The sequence below is a fragment of the Ailuropoda melanoleuca genome, chromosome 9 (genome assembly GCF_002007445.2).
Source record: "Ailuropoda melanoleuca isolate Jingjing chromosome 9, ASM200744v2, whole genome shotgun sequence".
Classification (NCBI taxonomy): domain Eukaryota; kingdom Metazoa; phylum Chordata; class Mammalia; order Carnivora; family Ursidae; genus Ailuropoda; species Ailuropoda melanoleuca.
This window is the reverse complement of record NC_048226.1, coordinates 55936249-55962334: the sequence shown is the minus strand read 5'-3', so window position 1 is coordinate 55962334 and position 26086 is coordinate 55936249.

The window sequence follows — 26086 nt, the reverse complement described above, 5'->3', positions numbered from 1 at the left end:
GAAGGCATTTCCTCCCATTTTATCCTGAAGGAATGAATCATTTTCACGTAGCCCATCTGCGTTCATTGCAAGGGTGAACACAGAAAACTGGAAGGAGGCAATTCTGTGCCGAATCCACAAAGGACTGAGGAATTCCAAGAAAAAGAATGGTTGTTAATCTAGAAAATCACCTCAGACCAGAACTTTGATGGGACTCTGAGGATTATGAAAATGAATTCTTCTCCTGTGTGATGATTACGTGAGGAACCTGACAGGCTTGTACTTCTATTTCTTAGGTCTGTTGAGGATTGCATTGCCCCCACTACAAGTTCTCCTCTCTCTTTCTCTCTCTCTCTCAATCCTCCATTGGATCATTTGAGTTAATATTTCAAGGGGAAAATAACATTAGAAACAAAACCAATGAATGACTGAGTCAGCATGCACATGTTTTAGATTTTACCTACTAAATTTTAAAGTTGTTAAGGGCAAGACATGTCATGGTGTCCCCACAACATCAGCTACTGCTGATGTGACCTTGGTTGTAAGCTGTCTGTGCACAGTTGCTGTATTTGCTCACTGTTTCTAACTGTACTGCTAGACCCTTCAGTCAGAGTGCCCAACCTCTTAACATTGTTCTCATTCTACTTCTAAAGCTTCTGTAATGGAACCCCACAAACTGGGTAGCCTAAAACAACAGAGATTTATTGCCTCAAGTTCTAGAGGCTGGAAGTCCAAGATCTAGGTCACAGTCCCTGTGAAACCCACAGGAGAGAAGCCTTCCTTGCCTCTTCTTAGCTTCTAATGGTTTCTTGTCAATCCTTGGCGTTCCTTGGCATGTGGCTGCAGCACCTCAGTCTCTGCCTCCATCATTGCATGGTGTTCTCCTTGTGCGTCTGTTTCTCATCTTGCTACAAGGGCACCAGCCATATTGCAGTAAGGGTCCACGCTATGCCAGCATGACATGAGCACAACTAATGACATCTCCAATGACCCTATTTCAAAATAATGTCACATTCTCAGATACCAGGGGTTATCTTGTTGGAGGACACAATTCAACTCATCACACTCCTTCATTTTCTTTATTATTTTTTAATTTAAATTTAGTTAATTAACATATAATGTATTATTTGTTTCAGAGGTATAGGTCTGTGATTCATCGGTCTTATAGAATACCCAGTGCTCATTACATCATGTACTCTCCTTTATGTCAACTACCCAGTTACCTCATCCCCCCAACCCCCGACACTCCAGCAACCCCCAGTTTGTTTCCTATGATTAGGAGTCTCTTATGGTTTGTCTCCCTCTCTGGTTTCATCTTGTTTTATTTTTTTCCTCTCTTCTCCTATAATCCTCTGCCTTGTTTCTTAAATTCCACATATCAGTGAGATCATATGATAATTGTCTTTCTCAGATTGATTTATTTCACTTAGCATAATACCCTCTAGTTCCACACATGTCATTGCAAATGGCAAGATTTCTTTTCTTGATGGCTGTGTAATATTCCATGGCATATATATATACCACAACTTCTTTATCCATTCATCTGTTGATGGACATCTGGGCTCTTTCCACAGTTTGGCTATTGTGGGCACTGCTGCTATAAACATTGGGGTGCAGGTGCCCCTTCAGATCACTGCATCTGTATCTTTGGAGTAAATACCCAGTACATACCCCTTCATTTTACATTCATTACAACTGTGACTACGTATGATCATGAGGCATTAGTTCACAATCAAAATGAACTATGAGGGACCCCTGGGTGGCTCAGTCGGTTAAGTGTCTGCTTTCACCTCAGGTCAGGATCCCACGGTCCTGGGATTGAGTGCTGCATCAGGCTCCCTACTCAGCGGGGAGCCTGCTTCTCCCTCTGCCTGCTGCTCCCCCTGCTTATGTGTGTGCACACGGGCTCTCTCTCTCTGAAAAATAAATAAATAAAATCTTAAAAAAAAAAAAAAAGAACTATGAAAGGGGAGGTTGTTTAAATTACCCGAGATGAAAACAAACTGGAAATCAAACTTTCTGGTTCATAGCCCTTTCCCTAATACAAAAACTTATCTGCAGTCACACGGCTGTAGATTAATGGCTAGCAAATGAAATGTCAGCTGTTTTGGTAAGTGATTGCCTGACTTACATGTATTTGCACACGTTGTGGTGATTCTAATCTTGAATCAATTAGGATTGTGCTTTCATTCCTGGTTCTGTTGTAACTTTACAGAAGGCAATCACAAAGCAGACGATCTAGAAATAGAGTAAATGGTATCGTGAACACAGCCTGGTTCAGATGAGGGAGACAAATATGAAGTTGAAGGCCTTTGCTGTTTTGTTTGTTGGAGATTTTTTGCTTCATTTGTTCGTTTAATCAAAAGCAAAGATAGTTTTCTAAGAAAAAGACTACAGAGGGAATCCAGCAAAAAGAGTACTTTTTGGGATTTAAAAAAATATATAGATATAGATTTATTTTAAGAAGTTGGCTCACGTGATTCTGGGGGCTGGCAAATCCTAGATCTGCAGGGCAGTCCATGAGCTGGAAGCTGAGGCAAAAGTTGATGTTGCAGGTTTGAGTTGGAAGCGTGTAGGGCTGACTGGCAGGCTGGAAACCCAGGTAGGATGTCTCTGTTGCAATCTTGAGGGAGAATTCCTTCTTTTCTGGGAATTCTCAGATTTTGCTCAAAAGGCCTTCAACGTATTGCATGAGTCCCACCCATAGTCTCAAGGGCAATCTTTCTTTCTCCTTTTTTTTGCTTTTTGGAATCTCAATGACGTCAGAACCAAGTTGCCATGTTATGCAAATTTCATGGAGCATATGTATAGGAGAGCAATATAAATGTTTGATTCATAAATGACCTGAGCCGTCCAAACCCCTCATTAAGGATGAGGAGACAGAAGTGCATGAAGTCACTTTCCTGAGGTTACCGGACAGGGCACAGCTAGAAAGCTGGGCTCCAGACCCCTTGCTCAATTCAGGTCTGGTACAGCTCCAGTCTCAAATATTGCACAGCCTCCTCCCCAGGCTCCCTGCCTCTACATCCAACCTCATGAAGAGGTCTCCGATCCAGAGCTGGTACTTGGGCCTCTTGACGCTCACCTGCTCGGAGAAAACGTCATTGATCAACAATTATTTCCATTGCATTACCCTTCTTTCATGTTTTCATCATATTTATTACAGAATATCTAATTTTGACTGGTTGTATTTTCTAGGCATGAGCTTGAGTATTTGAAATTCAGTTTGAAAACCTGCATCACAGCAAGAAAAATTAAGGAACATCGGTTAAGCCATGTCATACATCAATGACCCCGGTCCTTCCCCCCTTATCTTTGATCCTCAGAACTCCCAGAGGTTAGAAAAAAGTCAGTGAGGTTGGTGCTCTGTCCACGGACCCCGGAAGTAAACAACTCAGTTGGAAGTGATCTTAGGATCATCTTCTCTTCTGGAAGCTAAGGCTCAGGCTAATTATGTTTTTTGTATGTTTAAGTCCAGCACATGGCCATCACTCCAGAATGTGTCTTAGATAATTTAAAATATATCTCAGGTGCAATTAAAGTGCTGGTCCCCCTCAGAGTGACAGAGCATTTCTGCAAGGCTGTTCCCAAAGAAGTGTCACATTTGCAGACGGTCAGCTCCACAGTGCACCAGGCTGGCTGTTCTAAATCTCTGCATCTTCTGGCTGTTTCATCCAGGAATGTGTTAAGAAAATGCAATGCAAACGGAGTGTTTCAGAAAAGTAAACATTTTTGCAAAGATGATGTTTTTCAGGATGTGTGTGTGTGTGTGTGTGTCCCTGGCTGCAATTCTTTGGAAGGTAATATTTATGCTGACTGACGGTTAGCAAAGAACATCAAGGCTCTCACAATCTCATCTCCCCCCTCAAGTCTGTGTTTCTATCGAATTATAAATATGGCTTGCAGATTCTCAAATGATTTTTGTCTTTCTGGCATTTGCCCAAAAGAGTAAGTTCCACTGCTCATTTTAATCATCTCTTTCTCTTTGGCATATTATCATTCAGATTTTCCTCTGTCCGTAAAGATGAGTATTTCTCCTGTGATGAGCTCACAGCCATTTCGGAGATTGAGGGAAGGCAGTCGCATGTAGGGATTCAGTGTGTGAACTTGGGCCAGACGGAAGGTCAGAATCCCAGCTCTGATTCTTTATGGAAAATTACTTGCTCAAGTCTTACTTTCCTCCTCAGTAAAATAAGAGTGATCATCACTGTACCCAGTTCTTAGGGGTTTAGTGGAGATGAGAGGAGAGTATGCCTTCAAACTGCTCAGCACAACGTGTGGCACACAGTAAATCTGGAATACATAGCGTCTGAAGTGATTTTCCCAGTCATTCATATCAATCCAGAGGCTGCAGGGTTTGCACCCTCTGCTCTTTATAATTATTTACTGAGAACTTGCACACATATGGATGTCTTGAGAAACCAAAACAGCTTTGTGAGTTCATCTCTAACGCGAATCAGTGAACACCTGGCGTCTGTTTCTAGGACACCAGGCACTCCTCTTGGTGCTGAGAGTACAAAGGTGACTAATCATGAACCCTGCTCTCAGGTAGCTCGCAGCCCGTGGGGAGACAGTTATAGGAACATGTGGTTGCCAGGTGCCTGTGCAGTGATGTGGGGATGCGGCAGGTGCATGGGGAGCTCAGAGGAGGCACCGGGTAGCTCCGAGTGGCCTCCCAGGGAGAGGTCACATACGTGGTGAAGGCGTGCAGGCAACATGCAGACTCTTCCTTCTCTCTAGAAGCATCTAGGGTTCAGTTTGTCTGGAGCACCACCAGTTTCCACCAGGTTCACCTCATAAAGGTTTCTTGCTGCTCTATACCATTTCAATGTCCCAGTTCAGATGCCCCATCCCTGGTCTGGACTGTTGCAATGGTCCCATGTGGTCTCCAGCTTGTTCCTGCCCAGTCCACTGAAAAAGAAAACACAAATCTGGACTCAGTAAGGAGAGATTTTATTTAAAAGGATTATGGCAAGGTGGGGGGTGTGAAATGGATTATTGCCACAGGGACCACGAGATCGAGATCGCAAGCATCAAAAGGGTTTTTCTTTTAGGGGAGGAGTAAATCAGGCTAGAGAGAGCTGGATGTGGGCAAGTGGGACGAGCAGGAGAGGCATGATTGGAAAACATCCCCCAGGATGCTCTGAGGCCACTCCGCTTTCGGAGGGGCTGTCAGGGAGGGGTTGCATGCTGGGTCAAGCTGATAAGGGCCAAAGTTCACTTTACCAAAATTTGATTAACAAGCATTTTGTTCTCATTCATCATTGGGGGACAAAGCAGTTTAGTTAATTATTTATGAAGCAAAGAATGGGAATTTGGAGGGTCTGTTTCTGTCCTTGTCATAGGTAAACAAGGGGGCCTCCATGAGTCTTATCTAAGGATATGGGGACTTACTTCTTTGTAAGTATTTTTGATGAGGGAACCGAGGGCAAGCTGAGGGCAAAGCAGAAGCTGACACCCCACAACCCTCCCACCCCCATGTGATATGTGTGACATTCCTCAGGCACTCCTGGCTGCCCTAAAGGAAAAACAAATAGTCAACTTGTAGAGATCACAATCCTGCAAGACCTGAGTCTCCTTCAGTTTACAAATGTCCTAGTGATTTACAAGGAAGAAGCTTTCTTATCAGTAGCCTAACTTCCAGAGACCCATAGCTCAGTTTCCTGAAGCCCCAACATCACCTTCCCCTCTTAAAATTGAGGAAAGCTGAGGCAGAAGGGAATGTAAATACAATTAAATGTCCTGATAACTTGCAACCTATTGACGGGTAATTGAAGCAGGCAGAGTGTAATGTTCCTCCAGGAAGCTCCCAACTATCTTACTGTTAATGCCTTACTAGAGGGGTAAACAACCTTCACTTGACAATAACAAGGCCTCTGGTATCCTGTGAGTCTTCTTTAACATATGAAAGTTCTTTCTCGAAACCTCCCTTTTCCCTTGCCTTCCCCCCAACCCCACAGTATATTATCAGCCACCCCTCCCAACCCCGGTGCGGCAGCTCTTTCTGCCCATGGGTCCTGTCCCTGTGCTTTAATAAACCACCATTTTGCACCAAAGATGTTTCAAGAATTCTTTCTTGTTCGTTGCCTCCGGACTCCACCCCACTGAACCTCTCCTATATTTCAAAACTACATCGTTTTCAGAGCCCAAAGGGACTTCTTAAGCTTCACCATTTTCTAGGAGTGTGGGGCTCAGGTAAAGTTCAACATTGTTAACCATTCTCTCCTCAGCTACAATCACTTTCTGAATGATGGATATGGCCAAATGGCTTCTTGCTTAACATAGTTCAATGGCTCCCTTCCTGATGGCCCTTGATTACCTCTTCTGCCGTATCTTCGGTTTTGGACTCCAGAAACACCAAAGAGCTCTGGTTTCCTGACTATGCGCCATGTGGTGTCTAATCTCTGTGTCTTTGTTCAGACTGTCCCGATGCCTGCAATGCCATCTCCTGCCCCCTCCCCCACGTACTCAATGACACCCAAACTCCTAATTATTCTCAAAGTCTCAGAAGAGGTGACATCTTCAGGAGAACTTCCTCAGTCCTGTACTAGATTGAGGTTGGTTATTTTCTTTGTGTTTCTGTAACAATGTGAACTTACACCTCTTGTTGCACTTAGCACATTGTGATAATTGTTCTTTGTGTGTTTAGTATTAGGGACTATGTTATAAACCCTCTCAGTCAATATTTGTTTAGTGTGTGTCTGGTTCTCTGGCAAATACTATAAATTCACTTATTTGTGTGTCTGTGTGTGTTTAAGATTCATGTATTTATTTTAGAGGGTGGGGTAGGGGTAGAGGGAGAGAGGGAGAGAAAGAATCCTGAAGTAGACTCCTCGTTGAGTGCAGAGCCCACATGGGGCTCCATCCCACGACCCTGAGATTGTGACCTGAGCTGAAATCAAGAGTCAGACCTTAATGGTTGAGCCACCCAGACGCCCCAAATTCACTTCTTTGTTAATCTCCATTTTTCAGGTAAGAACACTGAGATTAGGAAGCTAAGCAATTTACCAGTTACTCGCACAGACTTTGAATTGAATAGAATGGATATGCTGATGTTAAGAGTATTTGAGAATTGTATCTCTAGAGTTCTCTTATCATTTGCTCTAGTAGTGATAGAATGTTCAAGCTGAGTGGGTTCACGGTGTTCACCCAGTTCATTGCCAGCAATGTGCAAGTTTTTAAGCTCTGGGAGGTAAAAGACACAGAACTCCTTGTGCTTGAACAATATTGGCTCCTCTTCGTTCCTGTTGAGGTCTGGAACAATGAGCATATGTTCCTCAGTAGGGTAACATTCAAGGTAAGTAGCGTTTACGGTCAACACAGCCCTAGAAAGCTGATCTCTTTATTCAGAGTTCTGAGTAATGTGTTCAGAAGTTGCTTAGCTTTCAGTCCCTGAGAAAGTTTTCTGATGTTTCAGAGATTCCTCCCTTGTCTCATTCTCTGATACTGTAACAGTGGCAAAATGTGGGCTCCGTGGCCTTACTTATGGCAGACAAAGACCTACTGAGAATTCCAGTGGTCGTTCATTCTTTCATTTATGCAATTAACTATTTACTCACTCATTAGATAACTTGACCAATATTTATTTTTTTTAAAGTGATGATGTTTTTATTTTTTTAAAAAGATTAAAAAAATTTTATTAGAGAGAGAGAGACCACAAGCAGAGGGAGTGGCAGGCAGAGGCAGAGGGAGAAGCAGGCCCCCCACTGAGCAGGGAGCCCAATGCTGGGCTCCATCCCAGGACCTGGGATCATGACCTGAGCCGAAGGCAGACGCTTAAGCAACTGAGCCGCCTGGGCGCCCCTTGACCAATGTTTCCTAAACACTTAATTTGTGTCAGATACTATACTAGGCTCTGGGGATAAAGAGAAAACCGGGATGTGTTTCCTATCTTTAAGGAAATGATAAGTTTCTAAAAGAATTAGTCAGGTAGGCAAATAAGCAATAAAAAGATATCAGTGCTAAGTCAGAAATACCGCTGCGCGGGAGAAAGGAAAAATGAAGCTGTGATTCTTTAAAGTATTATTTATGGTAATTGCGGTCTTCCTATTTCAGGTCTTATGTCACTCAAGTAATTATAAGTACTGAAGCCAAATCACCAACGAGATTCCATCGAAAGGCAACTTGACTCCATCAAAACACATTATTATGATTTTGGAGACTTAAGTCTGTGTGCATAGATTGCACATATGGCAAAAACATGAGTACACTTCGAATTCGTAATAAAACATGAGACCCCGCGTTGGACAGAGAACATGGGTGCTGATCTCTGAGTCTGACAAATAGTAAATGTCAGAGTATCAGCAGTGAAGTTGCCAGTCACACTCGATAAAAATATCATCATAGAAATCAAAGGGTTTTCATTTTTTATTTTTTGGTTTTTTTTCCCCCTGTCTCCTGCAGGTGGTTGACAGGATAAAACTCTGAAAGGCATTCTTAGGAGATTTTTGTTTCTTGTATTTGTTTCCTTCCTATTCCTGTCCCTCACACTCTTGTCAGAGCTCTGGTGCCCCCTGCCTCTCTCCGAAGAGCACACAGGAAGGCCAGGCTTTTTGCTAGAAGGTCTCTGGGGCATATTGAATTACAAAGGAAATAGCTTATGAAACAAAAGCGCATACAAACCCAGGAAATGTCTCTCTTTCCTCATGTAGTTATTCAAATGAATACAAAATATGGTAACTTATTCTGACTGCCAGTGTTGTTTGCAAGATGGCCTCATCTTCGCTAAGCTAGTGAATCTTTGCAGGACTCCTCCTGAGACCCGGCTGAGGTCCCAACACCACGTATTGGAGCCTCCTCCTCCTCTCATCAAGTGAGGACAGTAGTTTTCTTCCCCTGGGCAAGCTGCTTATATTTACAAAATTCAGCAGAATTAGAAATGGTCCAATTTGGGGAAAAGGAAAAAAAAAGATAATATACAATACAATACCAACATTTGATTTTTTTTTTTAGTTGATTTTTTATTTTTCTTTTCTGAAGGGAATCATAGTGGAAAGTGGGTGGTATCTAGAAGCCAGATAGACCTGGGATTGATGGCTCTTATACTCACTAGCTGAGTGACTTGGATTAATTTCCAAACATCATTTTCCTTCTAGATGAAAGGACATGTTTAATAGTTATACAGTTAAATGTAGGTTGAGACCAAGAATGCCGCTAAACAATATAGATGCCAGTAGCATATCCCTCCCAGACCCAGGTGTGACAATAAACAATGTCTCCAGCCATGGCCTGGGTGTCAGTATCATCTCGGGCTGAGAACCATAGCTGGAGAAAAAGGTGCTTTGTGTTCAGAGAGGGAAGAGTGGGTTGTACTTCTGGTTATTCTACCCACTAATTCTAAATTTCACTTTTCTCACCTTAAAAAAAGTAGGGGTTGGCCAGATGATTTTAAGGTGCCTTCTATCTCTAACCAGCTGTGATCCCATGGAAGGAAAAAACAAAGATAATGAAGACTTAGGAAGACTTGGAAGTGAAGGCCAGGGAAATTGACTAAGATATGGAGTAGCCCCGTAAGTTCTGTATTTCTGAACAAAGTTGAGCTTCCATACCACTAATTAGAAAGAGTTGCTAATCTAAGCTAACTAGCTAGGAAACAAAGGATCAGAAATCCAGACAAGGAATTGGGACTTTTCAGATGATGGTGAAGATGATGATGATGAAGGAGTAGAAGATGATGGTGATGATGATGATGGCGGCAGCGGCGGTGGTAATGACAGAGAAGCTAGTATTTATTAAGTGCTAACTACGGACCTGGCTCTCAGATGTGTGGGTGGCAAAAGCTCAGCATTTAGGCTCTGGTGGGATGTAATGGTAGGAGTCACAAAGAAAAGCTGCAAGAGCCAGACTGCTCTCAGATTTGGGGTAAATCAGAGCCGAAGGAAGTGAAGAAATGTGGGATTTTAGCACATGTTTTGTAGAAGAAAACAATCAACAGGGTCAGCTGAGAATATGTACTTGCTGATGAAAGTATTAATACTTCATTATTAAAATCCAAGTGGGGGTCATTTTCAATGGAAATAGAAGAAAGGGAACAGCAGGGCACCTGGGTGGCTCAGTCGGTTGAGTGTCCGACTCTTGGATTTGGCCCAGATCGTGATCTCATGGGCTGCGGGGTACAGCCCCGAGTTGGGCGCCTTGCTCAGTGGGAGTCTGCTTGAAAGGTTCTCTCCCTTTGCCTCTCTCCCCACTCACCTGCATGCTCTTGCTCTCTCTCTGTAAATAAATACAAGAAGAAGAAGGAAGGAGAAGGAGGAGGGGGAGGGGGAGGGGGAGGAGGAGGAGGAGGAGGAGGAGGAGGAGAAGGAGAAGGAGAAAAGGGAACAGTAAGAGGAAGGGAAATGTAAAGGTGCTAAGTGGCCAAATAGCAAATTAGTCTCATTAATGAAAATATTTCTTAACTCTTATTCTTTTTCTCTTAGGTATATCGTTTTGTTTATTGCATTTTACTGATTTGTGTTATACTAGAACTTAATAGGTCAGGGCAGGTTGTTGTGGTGGTGGTTGTTTTGATTTTAGGATCAGTCTATGGTTATTTGTCAGAGATTTAATATTCTCTTGGAGATGTGCACACATTTTACATCATCCTTTGTGAAGCCACTCCAATTTCTCTTGGGTGTTTGGCGCTGAGCAAATTAATTCTATTCTTAACTTTTTCCTTCATCAGATCCTTTTTGTTTGGCTTTTAAAAGGGTCAGTGTGTTAGACTGGGTTTCTAGTCAGTTACCAAGGAGGAACTTTGAGATGCTAAATTCTCAGTGTACTAAAACTTGTCCTCTGGATAATGGCCCATTCTGTGCATCATAACCCAATAACTTAAGTACAATAGTAGCCTAGTTTAAGTAAGTAAAGGGGTTGAGGGGGAATAAAAATTCAATGGAATAAGATAAGAATGATTTTTTTTTTCCTGTAGTAGGAGAGAAATTGGAATATTTCCAAGGGCAATGGCAAGGGTGTATTCAGTAACGTGTTGAGGTACTAATGTGTGGATGGGTGGGGCATTAAGAATTAGAGTTTTGGGAAAATAATTAAAACTACAGTGAGTTAAGAACAATGATATTCAACATAGCTCTTGGCCTTTTCCCTGAGAAGGCTATTGGTGATATTTAGTATCATGATTCCCTCATATTCTTTTATTCTGTATTACCAGAATAATAGACAAGATGCCCAATTTTGAGGGGTGAGTGTGGCAGGGGTAATGGGGGAAATTATATCTCTTTGGCTATGCTGAGCCTATTAAATTTGAGAAAAAAATCTATCATCTTTCTCTCTCTTTCTCTGTCTCTATTTCTCTAAAATATCTATAGATTCCACTTCCTACTTATGGTAACTTATTTTTACAAATTAAGGATTTTAAAAGCAATTTTATTCTTGAAAATAAGAATAATCATGGGATAAAATTTTGCAGTGAGGTGTCACTTCTCCATAGTCCTCTTAAAATATTCAGTTGATGCTCACCTGATGCATTTATAATTCTTCCAATCATTGTGCAGTAACTCAGGCAGAAAAAGGAGTTTTATTATGAATCTTATGCTAGGGTGTGCTTGTAAATGCAAATCCAGCAGCACTACTTTTATGAAGACATAATAATGAGTTATTTCTGCAAGTGGTGGAGAAAAGAAGCCATCACTATTAATGGTATAATCCAAACACAAACAAATAGGGCATATGTACATTTCTCCCACTTACATTTTTAAAAATGCAATCTAAAAAACCAATTATGTTAGTCAAAAGTATGTAGGCATGCATTTTGATTCAACAGTGTGACCAACCAAAGAAAAACACATACTAAATGCATAGAGAAAATCAGAATAGTTCTAAGTATATTTCAATCACCTTAACATTTCTCCTATAATTCCCTGATCAGACCAAAAAATAGATTTGGAAAAAGTTGTCTTTCTCGTAGGAATACTAAGTAACTGAAAATAACATTATTTTGGTTTTTTTTTTACTATTAGTATTTACGAAGTGCCTCATTTCTTCAAGGCAATTCACTAAATGAATGCTTTCATTTGTCACCTACCAGCAACAAAATCATTTCAAATAAAAAGAGGAAAAGAGTATTTGCCTAGGCCTGGTTGGATTATGACACCTGCAGAAGATTTCAGTGTCTTCCCACTGTCTAATGATAAAGCCTGTCATTTAGGGCTCTCCATGCTTTGTCCCACACCTGTCATTCTGATCTGCTACTTTTCTCAGAATGGGGTCCAACTACATATTTTTTATTTTATCTTCCATTTTCTCTTCCTTCCTGTAATGCTGTAGCCAAGCTGAGGGATTTTCTTGCCTCTATCTCTTTGCTAGTGTATTCCCTCTTGCTTAGAATTTCCATTCCTTTGTCTCCATCTGTTAAATTCTTTGCAACCATGAGGCCCCATCCAACATTACATCTTTTTTTTGAGGTCTCTCATGATCCCTCTCGTTGGGCATGTTTTCCACTCTCTTCTAAGCAAGCAAGGCTGGTATCAATTCCCGTACCATGCCTAGCCCAGGGTGTTGTATAAGACACACACATATTAAACATCAATTGAATGGCTGTATGTGGAATGACTGTAACAGAGGCCAACAGAGATGTTTTCCTTTTTGCATCCATAGGGTATTTGCATCCCCTGTGGGATAATGTGGGAGAAGAAGGAATAAATCTGTCTTGGCTCAGAGGAACAGTCAGAGTCAAGGCTAAGTCGCTAAAGCAAAATGACCCAGATATACAATATACAGTGCTTGCAACACTCTTACACAGTGGTCTATGTGGTTGACAATGTGGGATAGCTCTGCTCTATGTGGTCATTCAAGGACACATTGCCTCCATCATGTTTCTTCTTTTCCTAGGGCATTGGCTTATCTGGAAGGCTGAGGTTGCCTCTCAGGCATATTTGTGGCTAGTTAGCACAGGAATAACAGAGCAAGTCACGGGAAAGTAATTTCCTACTAACCAAATGAAGCAGAATTTGTATACATCACTTCTGCTTGCATTCCACCGGTGAAAAATGTAGTCACATGGTCACCCTTAGCTGCAAGTGTGGGTGCCCAGGAAGAAGAGGAAGAATGCATTTAATGAGGACCGTTCGCTACAAGGCTACTTCAGTTAATAACTAGGTGTCCAGCCCAGTGGGAGTGAGGATCTGATAGAACTTATGTGGGTCCAGGCACTCTCAGGGCCTGGATTCCCTGTGAATCAGAAATCCCTGAGAGGAATCAGGAATCCCTGAGAAGAAAGAGAAATGCCACAATGTACTCCTTGCATTTAGTTTCCGAAGGAGCAAAACATTTAAAAAATAACATCAAGGTATATACTGACACAAAGATAACATTATGGACTGTTTTTTGTCATTTGGAGGTCAGAGTGGGGAAAGGTAGAGAAGCACAAGGCACGGAGGACCAAACGCATTTCTTCCACCACCTAGTGCAACGTGGAGCCAGCTGGTAGAAGCAGAGGATTGATTTAAATAAATCAAAATTTATTGAATCGCCAAATGGATTGATCAAAGCCCAACACCAATCCATGAAAGCTGCTGATTTGGAAACAATAGATGACTAGTTCATAGTTTTCTGGAGAGCCATACAAAATTGAAAAATATTCAAATTCCAAAGCCTTAAACAGACAATGGCAGTAATAGGGAGAAAGGAAAAATTTAAGGCATTGTGAAGGAGCAAGAGAATCCAAATGAACCAGGGACGACCCATCTGGAAGTGTCATTTCCACTGAGTGAGTTAGGATCCGCCATGAAGCTCACAGCAGTTTCCCCCACGGACATTGACGGCCTATGGTGGAAGGTGAGAGCATTTTCCGACTTCCATTTCACTAACCTTTTTATAAATTGCAAAAGCAATACCAGAGAATGTTAAGAGCCTTATTTTTTTTTTCCACTGAGTTTAATAAAATCTGTAATAGCTGTGCCCGCGTTGTGGCTGCTCAGAGAACATAAAGTGCTTCTATTATTGTGTCTGTGGGAGACCGAGGGAAGAACAGGTGCCCATGGATGAAATTTGGAAAAAGAAGTTGTATTTTCCACTCGAAAAAAAAGGCTATATAACCAATAAGATACTTAAAAATTATAAATAATTCTTATCCTAAAAATGATAGCAGACATGGAACAGAAATTCTGAGACTAGAAGAATCAGTCATGTGCATACTTAAAAACAGTCAAGACTAAGGCTTGAGGAATTGAGACTTTGTTTTCGATATAAAGGAGAAATTAATGGGAGATTGGAGAGGCTGAGTTTAAGACCATGCGAAAACATCACTTTTTAGGGAAATCGATGTACTCTCTCATTGACGAATTAGTGTCCATTCTCTGACCTGAACTTACAAGGTAGAGGGAGCAGTTTTATGAAGCAGAAACCTTGTGAGACACGGTGGTGTTTGGAATCACTCCAAGCTTCTGGCTTCTCAGTCTTCTGTCCACTGTTTCTGCATTCTGAAATGGTTCCCTCACATCCTTTCCGTGTCTCATTTTGTCCTTTCTTTCATCCTCTGTAAATTTATCATAACTTCGTCCGTAGAAATTTCAATTTCCTCTGAACTCAGAACACTTACTATCCGTAACATCTGCTTGGCAGTTAGGATTTGCTTCATTGCCTTTTTATTGAGTTTTAGAACTGTGTGTCCAGTGTACCCTTATTTCCGGTACCTCGTCCCTCCCCACCATGAAGTCAGGAGCCAGACAGAAGCTGTTTCAGTGATGCATGGGAGAAATCATGAGAGTTGTGAGTGTGGAGAAGGAGAAACTTGTTGGATTTGAGACACTGAGTCTGTCCACCGAGTATAGGTATCCATTTATTTTATTTAACAAACACCGATAGAGAGCTCATTGTGTGACAGGCCCTGTGCTAAGCACTTTATAAACAATAACTCAGTGACCCAAGACACTGTATTTCTGGATAGTCACTATCTTCTCTAAACCCCATTTATGGAAGCCAGTTAGTGTTACCATTTCCCAGATGACATTTGAACTTCGGGGTGTCTTTGCTCCCATCATCAACCTCCTAACATTCTCGAGATTGAATTGCATATACTCAGAGGTGGTCAGGGAATTTGTACCTCTTCCTGGCCCTGGTTGTCTGAACCAACATCTGCCTTCTTCCCAATGGTAGTGTCATGTTTTTTTTGTAAAGTTTGTTTGGTAATAATCACTTTTCTAAATTATTAGAAAAATAGAACGTAAACTAATCAAAGCATAATTATATTTATTGATGAGAATGTTATTCATTTATACCAATCTGCCCTATATAAAATATTTAAAATTAAAATTCTGATGACTCTGGGAAATGAAATGTCTTGAAATGAAAATAGAAAAGTGTACTTATCTACTTATTGATCAATACTGCCCTGAGGCAGAGAGGTCCTGAGGTTACAGGCAGAGGTTGTTATGTTGGCTGTGGGTTTGCTCATTGACTGGAAGTGTAGATACCAATAATGTATCCACCGTTTCTCCCTTATTGGTCTTTTCTTTCTGACTTTAATTTCTTTGCTTTAATAAAAATAAACGCAGGGATGGTGCATGTCCTTAGGAGGATATTAGTTTATTTGTGTTCTTTATGTTGGGAAATAATACCCTTGAGATGACTGCTATTTGCTAATAACAATAATACCATGTCCTAATTTGTCATCATCCCCACCTCCTAGCATTTAGATGTTAAATAAGTGCATTGCCATGAAAAATTTAGCAAGAGTCACAAGAATGCAATGCTGGATTCCAGGGACAGTGAAGACACGAGGAAAGTTCTAAGGACTGCATTGTCCCCACAATTCCTATGTTGAAGCCCAACTCCCAAAGTGACTATAGTTTTTGAGAGGTAATTGAGGTTAAATCAGGTCGTAAGGATGGGGCACTCATCCAATAGGATTGGTGGCCTTACAAGAAGAGGAAGAGAGTATTTTCAGACCAGGGGTTACATGGGGTGATTGCAGCTAACCCTCAGGGAAGATATCCTCATATCCTTGACATGCAATCTGAGACACTCTGACTAGGTCAGCAGTGGCAAAGCCTCCATCATCATAGCAGTGATGAGGAAGCAGGTGGAGTCATTCTCTGTGAGGTAACAAGAGCACTGACAGGTGCTCCAGCCTTCCGGATCCATAGGACTCCAAAAGTAGCTGTTGAAAAGCTGCTCCAACCCTCCTGATCTGGACCAGACTTCAAGGACACGTGTGGCCCCAAAGCAGCAGTCATCTGCGGCTGATAAAGATTCCTGGCTGTAAAGGACCATGCCAGATTTTGGCCAAACAACTGGTGAGAGCTACCAAAACTGACTGAAGAGACATCTTAGAATCAGGGAAGTGGAGATCCTGAGAAGAGAATAGTCCAGGGGTAGGTGAGAAAGCAGTTTGAGACTATTTTAATTTGAATAATAAAGGGCACCTGATCTTATTTTGTAGATAATATAGCTTCCACACTGTTGATAATTAATTTTATGTGCCAACTTGGCTAGGCTATGGTGCCTACTTGTTTGCTCAAACACTAGTCTACATAGTTGTGAAGGTATTTTGTAGATATCATTAACGCTTATAATCAATTGACTTTAAGTAAAGGAGATTGCTCTCAAAATGTGGGTGGGACTTACCCAAGATGTTGAGGGCCAGAAGACCAAAAACTGACGCTTTCCAGAGAAGGAATTCTTAAGACTGTATTATAGAAATCCTGCCTGGATTTCCAGCCTTCCTGCCTACCCCACAGGTTTTGGACTTCCAAGCATCCACAGTCACATGAGCGAATCCCTTAAAATCTCTCTTTCTCTCTATATATATCCTATTGGTTGTGTTTCTCTAGAGAATCCTGACTGATATACATACCACTAAGAAAAATCTGTAGATTTATAAGCGTTTTAGAAACATGGTAAAGAATTGATTAAAATATTTTAAGATATAGTTACCAAGTTCTGTGCTTTCGATATGATAGATCACATTAATTTAGTGGGAATAAATATTTCACATGCAAAATTATTGGCTGACCAACATGTCTGTTCCAACTCTAACACACAATGATGCCAAACACATTACTGTAACATCACAGGGATCATGATAGTAGGTGGAAAAGTGGAACACCTTTTCTCTTTTCTCCAAGTTTCAATAGCTAAGCCATATGCAGAATTCCATGAAATGCAGAATTGCAAGAGATTAATTGGTATTAAGGTGAGGATGTAGGGATGAGTGTGCTAAGGAAATGAAAGTAGGTGAGGTGGGGCGCCTGGGTGGCGCAGCGGTTAGGCGTCTGCCTTCAGCTCAGGGTGTGATCCCGGCATTGTGGGATCGAGCCCCACGTCAGGCTCTTCCGCTGGGAGCCTGTTTCTTCCTCTCCCACTCCCCCTGCTTGTGTTCCCTCTCTCACTGGCTGTCTCTATCTCTGTCGAATAAATAAATAAAATCTTTAAAAAAAAAAAAGTAGGTGAGGTATTTGAAAAGTTGTCAACAACTTAACAATTGCATTTGGTATTATAATTTTATCAAGAAAAACTACGCTCATAGCCATATGTTAATTATTCCTGTCCCTGGATCTGGAGATATTCTGAATAGTTACATCATTTATTTGTACATTCCAACCCTGATTTTTGGGTAAATATTTATCAAAGGGAAAATCAGTATCATTTATTCCTAATTTAAATGTGCCAACATACAGTCAAACTGAGTGATTTATGGAAGTAATTTCTTTGGATATAATGATAAGTATTAATTTGGCAGGCATTGGCAGGTGCAGCTCTCACTATAAGTCACGTACACTGATGGTCCCATGGTAACAAAAGTCTCCTAGTGAGGACCGTGATTGAGATCAGCAAGGCATGGGCATTTCTTCTCCAAGGAGATTTCTGAAGAGGGCAATATTCAGATATTTAAACGTCTTTAAACATAACTCCATTAAACAAGTAACTCTCTTTAGAAGACTAAGATGCCACAATACCGTGTTATTCATAGAAGCATCAGGAAGTCATTTCATATGACCAGTGTCTATCCTTTGTGGTAGCATTTTGCTTTCTCCACTCTATGGCAGATCCATGTTGGGGAACCATCTGTACAACTTTCTAATAACATGTGATCAGCTCCTCATTTCTAGGCAGAATTACACATTAACACTTTCTGTGGTCATCTGGCCAGACTGAAGGGCTCTGTGCTCATTTGCCAGGACACTTCAGTGTTTAAGGAGAGTAAGAGTTAAGTGTTGGGAGGTGACACTGCCAGAGTCTCTGAATAGAGGAGACCCAGAACATGTGAGCCCAGCAACAAATGAGAGGGAATGAGGCGGCAGAGTGGATCCAAGCAGCACTTTCTTCCTCTGCTCTCTGTTTCTTTCTATCTCCTTCTTTGGTTCTACTTGCCTTCTTTTTAGGGGAAGTCAGCTGTGAGCGGAGCCAGGTATCTTTTCTGCAGAAGCTGCTGTCTCATTCCCCGGGGGATCCACAGTCATGGCTGTCGTGGGCTCTAATCCAAGCTAGTGCCATGTTCAGAGTTCAAAGGCAGGTGACTGGGAATTTCTTGGATTTTATGTCACCCTCCTTGGGAGGACCAGAAGCTAAAATGACCCCTGCAGTGAGGGATGCTGAGAGAAAATGAATGTCATTCGTCTCAGGACTGGACCTATGTACACAGAACATGAGTAGATGGCAGAGACATCTTCATCCTCTGGAGAAGTCTCTTGTCTGTGGGGACAGTCTGGCCCGCTGATTTAGCTCTTTAGTCTATTGACATAAATTTATGCATTCATCTCTATTTTTTTTTAAAGACTTGATTGATTGATTGATTGATTGATTTGAGAGGGAGAGAGAGAGAGAGAGAGCCAGTGTGGAGGGGAGCAGAGGGAGAGGGAAGAGCGGACTCTGCACCGAGTGCTGAGCTTAATGTGGGGCTCAGTCTCACCACCCTGAGATCAAGACCTGAGCAGAAATCAAGAGTTGGTCACTTAACTGACTGAGCCACCCATCTGCCCCTGCATTCATCTCTTAATCAACAAATATTTCTGGCATGACGACTGTGTTCCAGGAAATGTGATGTTGCCCCATTTCAAAGGCTTTAGTGAAGTCATTCTGAGTTTAGTTTACTGATTGGACAGGATGCTTTGAAAATAGTGTTACTTTTCTTATTTACGTGAGTGCTTCCGGGCTCTATGAAAATCCACGTCTTTCTTTGTTCCAGATATTTTAAGAACACATTAATGTATAAAATGCTGAAGAAACTAGTAAAATCCCAATTTCAGATTTGTAATTAATAATTTTTTATTGTTGTTCTCTCCTGAATATTGAAGTGCATCAAAGACAGCAAGTTACCTTGGAGCTGCCTGCTTGTGTTTTGGGAAGATAGGTACAAGCTATGAAGCCATAAAGCAAGGCAGCATTCGATATCCTAGAGGAAGGGTGGAATAGGACATCTTTTTAAAAACTGACCAACAGGCCCATTTGCTTCTTACTTAGTATGCATAGGATCGTGAAACTGGAATTCTGAGGGAGTAGATCATGTGTATAGTTAAGGGAAATCTTAGGCCCCCAAGGAGAAAGGATGGAAACCTCAAATCCTTCCTTTTGGAAGTAAAATTTTATTAGATTATCCGGGTGCATTATGAAGCCTCCAGTTGTACTCTGCTTGCAGAAAAGAACCCCAAACCTTCTGGACTTATGAATGCCCACATTTTGTCCTTTCTTGTCAGATGGACTGAATTCATTCAGTGGGATGGAAAATTACATAGGTCAAATCCCATGCTAATCTCTTGGCTTCTAAGTGTTGATTCCATGTGACACATAGTTGCCATATATTTAAGTGGTAGAAAAGTGAGGGAGAGTGGATGAGGGCACTGAGAACGAAGAAGAGTGACACATTTAAAATTTTTCAAAGTGTTAGCAATCACACCTGCTATTTTAATATTTATTAAGAAAAGCCCTATTCAAGGCCATATATTACTGATTTCTGTCCCCAGAACTAGAGATATCCTATAGCAATACCCGAATTGTCCATGCCATTTTGATTTTTACAAACATTTTTATCAAAAGGAATTTGTGTCTCTTATGCCTAGTTTAAATGTACTGATGTGCTGTCAAACTTGTGTGACTCACGAAGGCCAATTTATTTGGAATATAATGATGACACCAAGCTATGTATTTGGCAAGCATTCTCAGATGCAATACCCATTAGGAAGCACACATACAGATGGTCACATAGTAACAAAAATTTCCTATTGAATATGTGTAAGGTTTAGGCATTTCATGCTTGATTGCTTTTCTCCAAAGAGAAGTCTGAAGAGGGTATTAGTCATTTATATGTTTTTAGAAATAACTCTCTGTAGGAGGAATAACACAATACAAAATATTGTGGTCACTCACACCAGCACCTACTCTCCTTGTAGCATTTTCCTTCTCTCAATCCCACCACAATTCCTTCTTTGGAATTATCTATACAACTCGAATGATATATGGTCAACTCCTCATTTCTAGGTAAAATTACATGTTAAAATTTCCTATGATCGTCTGTTTAGATTGAAAAGCATGGAGCTATGTACTCCTTGTTAGGATGCCTCAGTGCTTCTGAGGAGTAAAAGTCAAGTTTGGGGAGATGGCGCTCTCTGATTGACTGAACAGAACATGAGACGCCAACTGGACCTGAGATGGGAATATGAATGTCAGAGTAAGACCAAGCAACCCTTTCTTACTTTGTTCTCTGCTTTTTCTTTGCCCATTTTTGCAGCGTGCTGGTTGAGAGGTTGATGGGGTGACCTATGGGCAGCTGCTACTTCGTGCCCACTCAAGGTCGCTGTGTGCTCTTTCAAGCCAGGAATCTTACCGAAGACTGAGAAAATCGTTTGCAAAGGATGCTGTCATGTTATCACTTTCCACACTGAAGGAAGTTAAAGCTGAAATGACTACTGAAAAGTGGTTGTCAAGAGAAAACTGGAGAAAAATGCCATCTTGTCAACAGTTAGATTTTGCGTAGTCTTTTCGAAGGCACACTTGGTTCTTCATAAGACACCTTACACGCAAACCTGAGCCCACTGATCTAGCTCTGCAGTGATTCATTCAGTCAATCTACAAATGTTTTGACTGCCTACTCTCTATAAGGAAATACTGTTCGCCCATTTTTTTTTTAAGATTTTATTTATTTATGTGACAGAGAGACAGCCAACGAGAGAGGGAACACAGCAGGGGAGTGGGAGAGGAAGAAGCAGGCTCCCAGCAGAGGAGCCCGATGAGGGACTCGTTTCCAGAACGCCGGGATCACGCCCTGAGCCAAAGGCAGACGCTTATCGACTGCGCCACCCAGGCGCCCCGGTTCGCCCATTTTTAAAAAGCTTTCATTAAAACCTGTCTACCTTCATTTTCTTGCTTAGGTGGCAAGATAGTTTTGAAATATAGTGTGACTTTTAACGTACATAATTTTTGGTTCTAGACTCCATGAACTATCACTTCTTTCCTTATTTCAAATATTTAATTGCATTTTAGTAAACAAACTGGCAAAATTTCAAGTTCTTTGTATCTAAGTTTGTTTCCAAGTATGCCTGAGTAATAATAGGGTTCATAGTCACATGCAAATGCAATTACTGACCCAATCAGCAAGCCTTTTTTTTTAAGACTGACTTGCCTGTAAAGGAGAAGAGTGTAAGCAAATCATTCATATTTCCAGACCCAATTTCCAGTTCACACATTTTGCTAGAAACCTGGACAACCAGCCAGGCTAGGGAGGAAGGGAAGAGAGAAATTCCTCACAAGGGAAGCCTAGCAATTCTAAATGGAACTAACTCTTGACTTCAAGAACTGCAGGTTCTAACCAACGGAGATAACTAGATTGGCCCTTGCAGTATCGAATTGGCCTATGTGGAATGAGGCACTGTTGAATGGGAACGTTTATCAGCCGTAGTGGACCCTCTTCTAGGTCATGCGACCCTTCCTGTTCAAGTTAAATCATGTTTTCACACGTTCCTATAGTTGCCTGCTTTCCCCCACGTATATCATTCAGCAGTCCGATGATTACCTATTTAATGTGGTTTCCTTGCTTGACTGTGAACTTCAAGGAGGCAAAGACCCCCACATTTGCATCATTGAGGGCCATAATCTCAGCACCTAGCACAAGCACTCAAAATTAGACAGAATTAAATTCTATTTAATGGAATAATGTTAAGTAATTAATATTATTTAGTTAAAAATTTTTTTTGCTTTCTTTATAGAAAGAGATGGCTCAAATGTATTTAATATTAATAAAAAGAATTTAAACACTCTGCGTTTATTTTACTATTTACATATTTATAAAAATTTGTTTGGTTCATCAGGATTTTAATTACTACATAGAAAATTAAGAAAAAGATTGTCCATGGAGGGGTGCCTGGGTGGCTCATTTGGTTAAGCGTCTGCCTTCCACTCAAGTCATGATCCCAGGGTCCTGGGATTGAGTCCCATGTCAGGCTCCTTGCTCAGTGGGGAGCCTACTTCTCCCTCTGCCTGCTGCTCCCCTTGCTTGTGCTCTCTCTCTCTCTGACAAATGAATAAATAAAATCTTAAAAAAATATTGCCCATGGAGTAGCCTCAGTATCCTTTTATATAAATCTTGATATACAAACCAAATTATCTTTCAGATGGAGATGTACCCTTTTACAAAAAAGAGAACAGTTTCATTTTCAGAGGTAATTCAGGGACATATTTGCCCACAGTCTCCTGCCCTCTATTAGCATTAGCTACAGAACACGACTGTCTAGTGACATTTGTGATATTGTACATGCCCTTCAAGGTGAAAAATCAAAGATTCATGGGTCTTTAATGATTGCCTTGTTATTTTATGTAAAGAGAAGGCAGCGATAATTATGCTTGTAGATTTTGATTTTCAGTGTCACACAGAATGTGTAATAATTCTCACTAATAATTATATAATTATTATATAATAATTTCTGCATTGAAATACCTACGCACCAACCTGCATATTCACCCATTAATACATTTTCTGTAAAACATAAGAATATATGCAATATATTGCTTTGGTTGCTTAATGGCAGTATGTCCAGAATAGAAATGATTTAGCAACAATAGAGATTATGTGTTCTGAGGCATAAAAGCACCTTGAAGATTGTTCCAGAGGATTTTTCTGGAGGCTATCAACATTGCATCAGCTTTTTACTGATGCTTATTACTTCAGCAATGATTAAAATGAGTTAAATATGTTCTAAGAGAGTTTTGATACAGCTATATTGATGCAATAGTCTGAAAGTTAATTAAAATTCTGAATGTCATGGTCATAGCTGCTACCGATGGTGCTGGATTCTGTAATGAACAAAGCATTAGTTACATTCTTTGTCCATGGGGCTTACAATCCAAATGGGACACAGCTAAGGCACAGAGAAAGGATGGGAATCCCTTAAGGGCAAGGGACTCTTACTAGACCAGAAGACAGAAATGTATTATTGGTGGACCCTGGAAACCTTAAGGTGACCACAACTGGTTCAAAAGAAAGGTGAGGTATGAGAAGGAATTAGCATGAGAAAAGGAAAGGAAACAAGCTTGTGAGCTCATTTCCTCCATATGCACGTAAAGAACAAAGGGAAGTAAGATAATGAGAAAAAATAAAGGACCTAATAAAAAATTGCATTTATCTCAGTTGGATAAAGTGTATGCAATTAAAGCAAACAAAAAACAAAATGTGTGGGCCAGGGAAGAGGCATGAATTATCTTGAAGAAGAAGGGTTGTTCATATTTGATCTAAATGTCAGGGGAGGGGCGCCTGGGTGGCACAGCGGTTAAGCGTCTGCCTTCGGCTCAGGGCGTGATCCCGGCGTTATGGGATCGAGCCCCACATCAGGCTCTTCCTCTATGAGCCTGCTTCTTCCTCTCCCACTCCCCCTGTCTGTGTTCCCTCTCTCGCTGGCTGTCTCTATCTCTGTTGAATAAAGAAATTAAAAAATCTTTAAAAAAAAAAAAATAAATGTCAGGGGAGGCTTGGCTAAAAAAAAAAAATGATCATAGTAGCATGATCACAGAAGGTGGAATTATAGACTCACATTGTAGATATAAATAAATTTGTATTTAATAATGATAAAACACAATAACCACAGTGGTTTACAAAATGACATTATGAAGACATCAGGTTCAACTTCTCACTCTGAATATTTAAAAATTGGAGGTAGAACTTGACAGCGACCAGATACCAACATAAATTGATCTTAAGATATCTATACACATTCGAAATTCTTTTTGCTGTTATAATATTTTTGGAAAAGTTATTAGTATTTACGTCAGAATAAAAGATGATATGGCTTTAAGTTTTAGATCCTAGAAATCCACAAAAATGAAAAAAATCCAATGCAAAACCAATAGAAGAAACTCAGAAACATGGTGGGAAATCATTCCTGTTCTCCAGTTCTGAGTCTTTCCCATATATTTCTCACTATTTCATTAGGTAAGCTCATATTCAAACAGTTTTTTATTTATTATCCATTGTAGGAAATCAGTTAGGACTATATTCCCTTGCAGCCAGGGAATATAATCTCAGCTCAAAAATTTACTGAGATATCAAGGAGCCTTGAAGCTTGGTTATATATCTTCTAATCTGCCACCCAGCCATCCAACATAAAAGAACAGACGCTGAAATCGTTGTAGGTTTGTTTTTATGCATTGATACTTTTGTAAAAACCTGTACTCTAAAGTTGGTGAATCTTGAATTATTCACTATGAAGAACTATGTTAGATTGAATTTAGAGTAGAAAGTGTTTGCCAAGCTCTGATTTGCTCAGGTCCAAGAGAGACAAAAGCAGGTGCAGGGAGTCACTTGTGCAGGGACAGTCCCTACTCCCTCTTTGTATTCTGAATCAATGGCTCCCTTGTAGTCAAGGCTACAGTGACGCATTCTGAAGCCAGGGAGAAATACAATCCGAGCCCTGAAGTTGGTGGAAAGAATACAGATATGTAGAACACAAATTAGTCTCGTGGATGTTTTAGGTCATTTGTTTTCACAGATAGCTTTTCAGTTTCTTAATTATTAACCCCCCAAAAATTACCCTATTGTTTTCCAGTCAAACTGTTTTCTTTCTTAACAGGTCAGTTATTCATGTAAGGACAGCTTTCTAAATAATCACAGAGAGTTCAGGTAGTTTTCAGGGAAGAGTGCAAGGAAAAACTATGGTTTAAAAAATATAAAAAGCTACTGACATATTTCTACCATTATAAATCTCACTGTGAAATTATTTCTTTAATGGGCTGCTAAATGAGTTGAGACAAGGCCAGAAAGAGTAATAGCTGGGAGACCTATAAGTATTTTGTTTCTATTGATTAAACAGAAGAACTGTAAGGAATATTCCTTTAGGAATACCTGGTTTGGAACTCACAAATGCTCCTTTTAATTGGTTGAGAGATCTCACCCTAAATTGATCTTAGTTAACATTACTTGCCTCCACATACTAACTGGAAACTTCCTTTATTAAAAAAAACATACTGTTACTTCTGTCAGAGAGATCTTTACAAAAGTATTTTGGATTACTTCAGTCCTCATTTTTTTTTTTAATTAAACCAGACACACACACACACACACACACACACACACACACTCACTCACTCACTCAAGAAATCTTTAGGAAATTAATTGAACACAGTCATCTTGTTTGGCGTTTCGGGGACGTGGAAGACACTCAAATGGGAAGAGAATCAAACAGTGTGAATCCGAGGAAAGAGGAAGAACAAATGAGCACTGTTCACAAAGCATGGAAACAAATTAGCTAATTAACTAGCAAATTTGCAGTTTCTACCCAAGGGAAGAAGGTCTTTGGCTTCTAAACACATGAGTGGCTGAAGGGCTTCTGGAGACACAGATGTGAATAAGAACTACAAAGATGGTCGAGTTTTATCAGCAAACAATCTTATATGTGAACGTGATTAATCAGTCTCCACTGATAGGGTGGATGTAGGACTTTCTGGTAAACACTGAGAGTTTCATGATGAAAAAAATGTACATATATTCTTTTACTTAATAAATTTTTAGCTGAGAAGGGTCTAGTAAAACAAAGGTAGAGATGGTTTTGTGGGGATTAGGAATTATGTGTAAGGTGTTACTATTAACATTGAACAAGGCTGTCATTGTACTTAACTTTGCTATTCTTTATGTGCCATAATATCATATTATTCATTTTTAAGAAGATGATCAAGAATTATTTTAATAACAGTA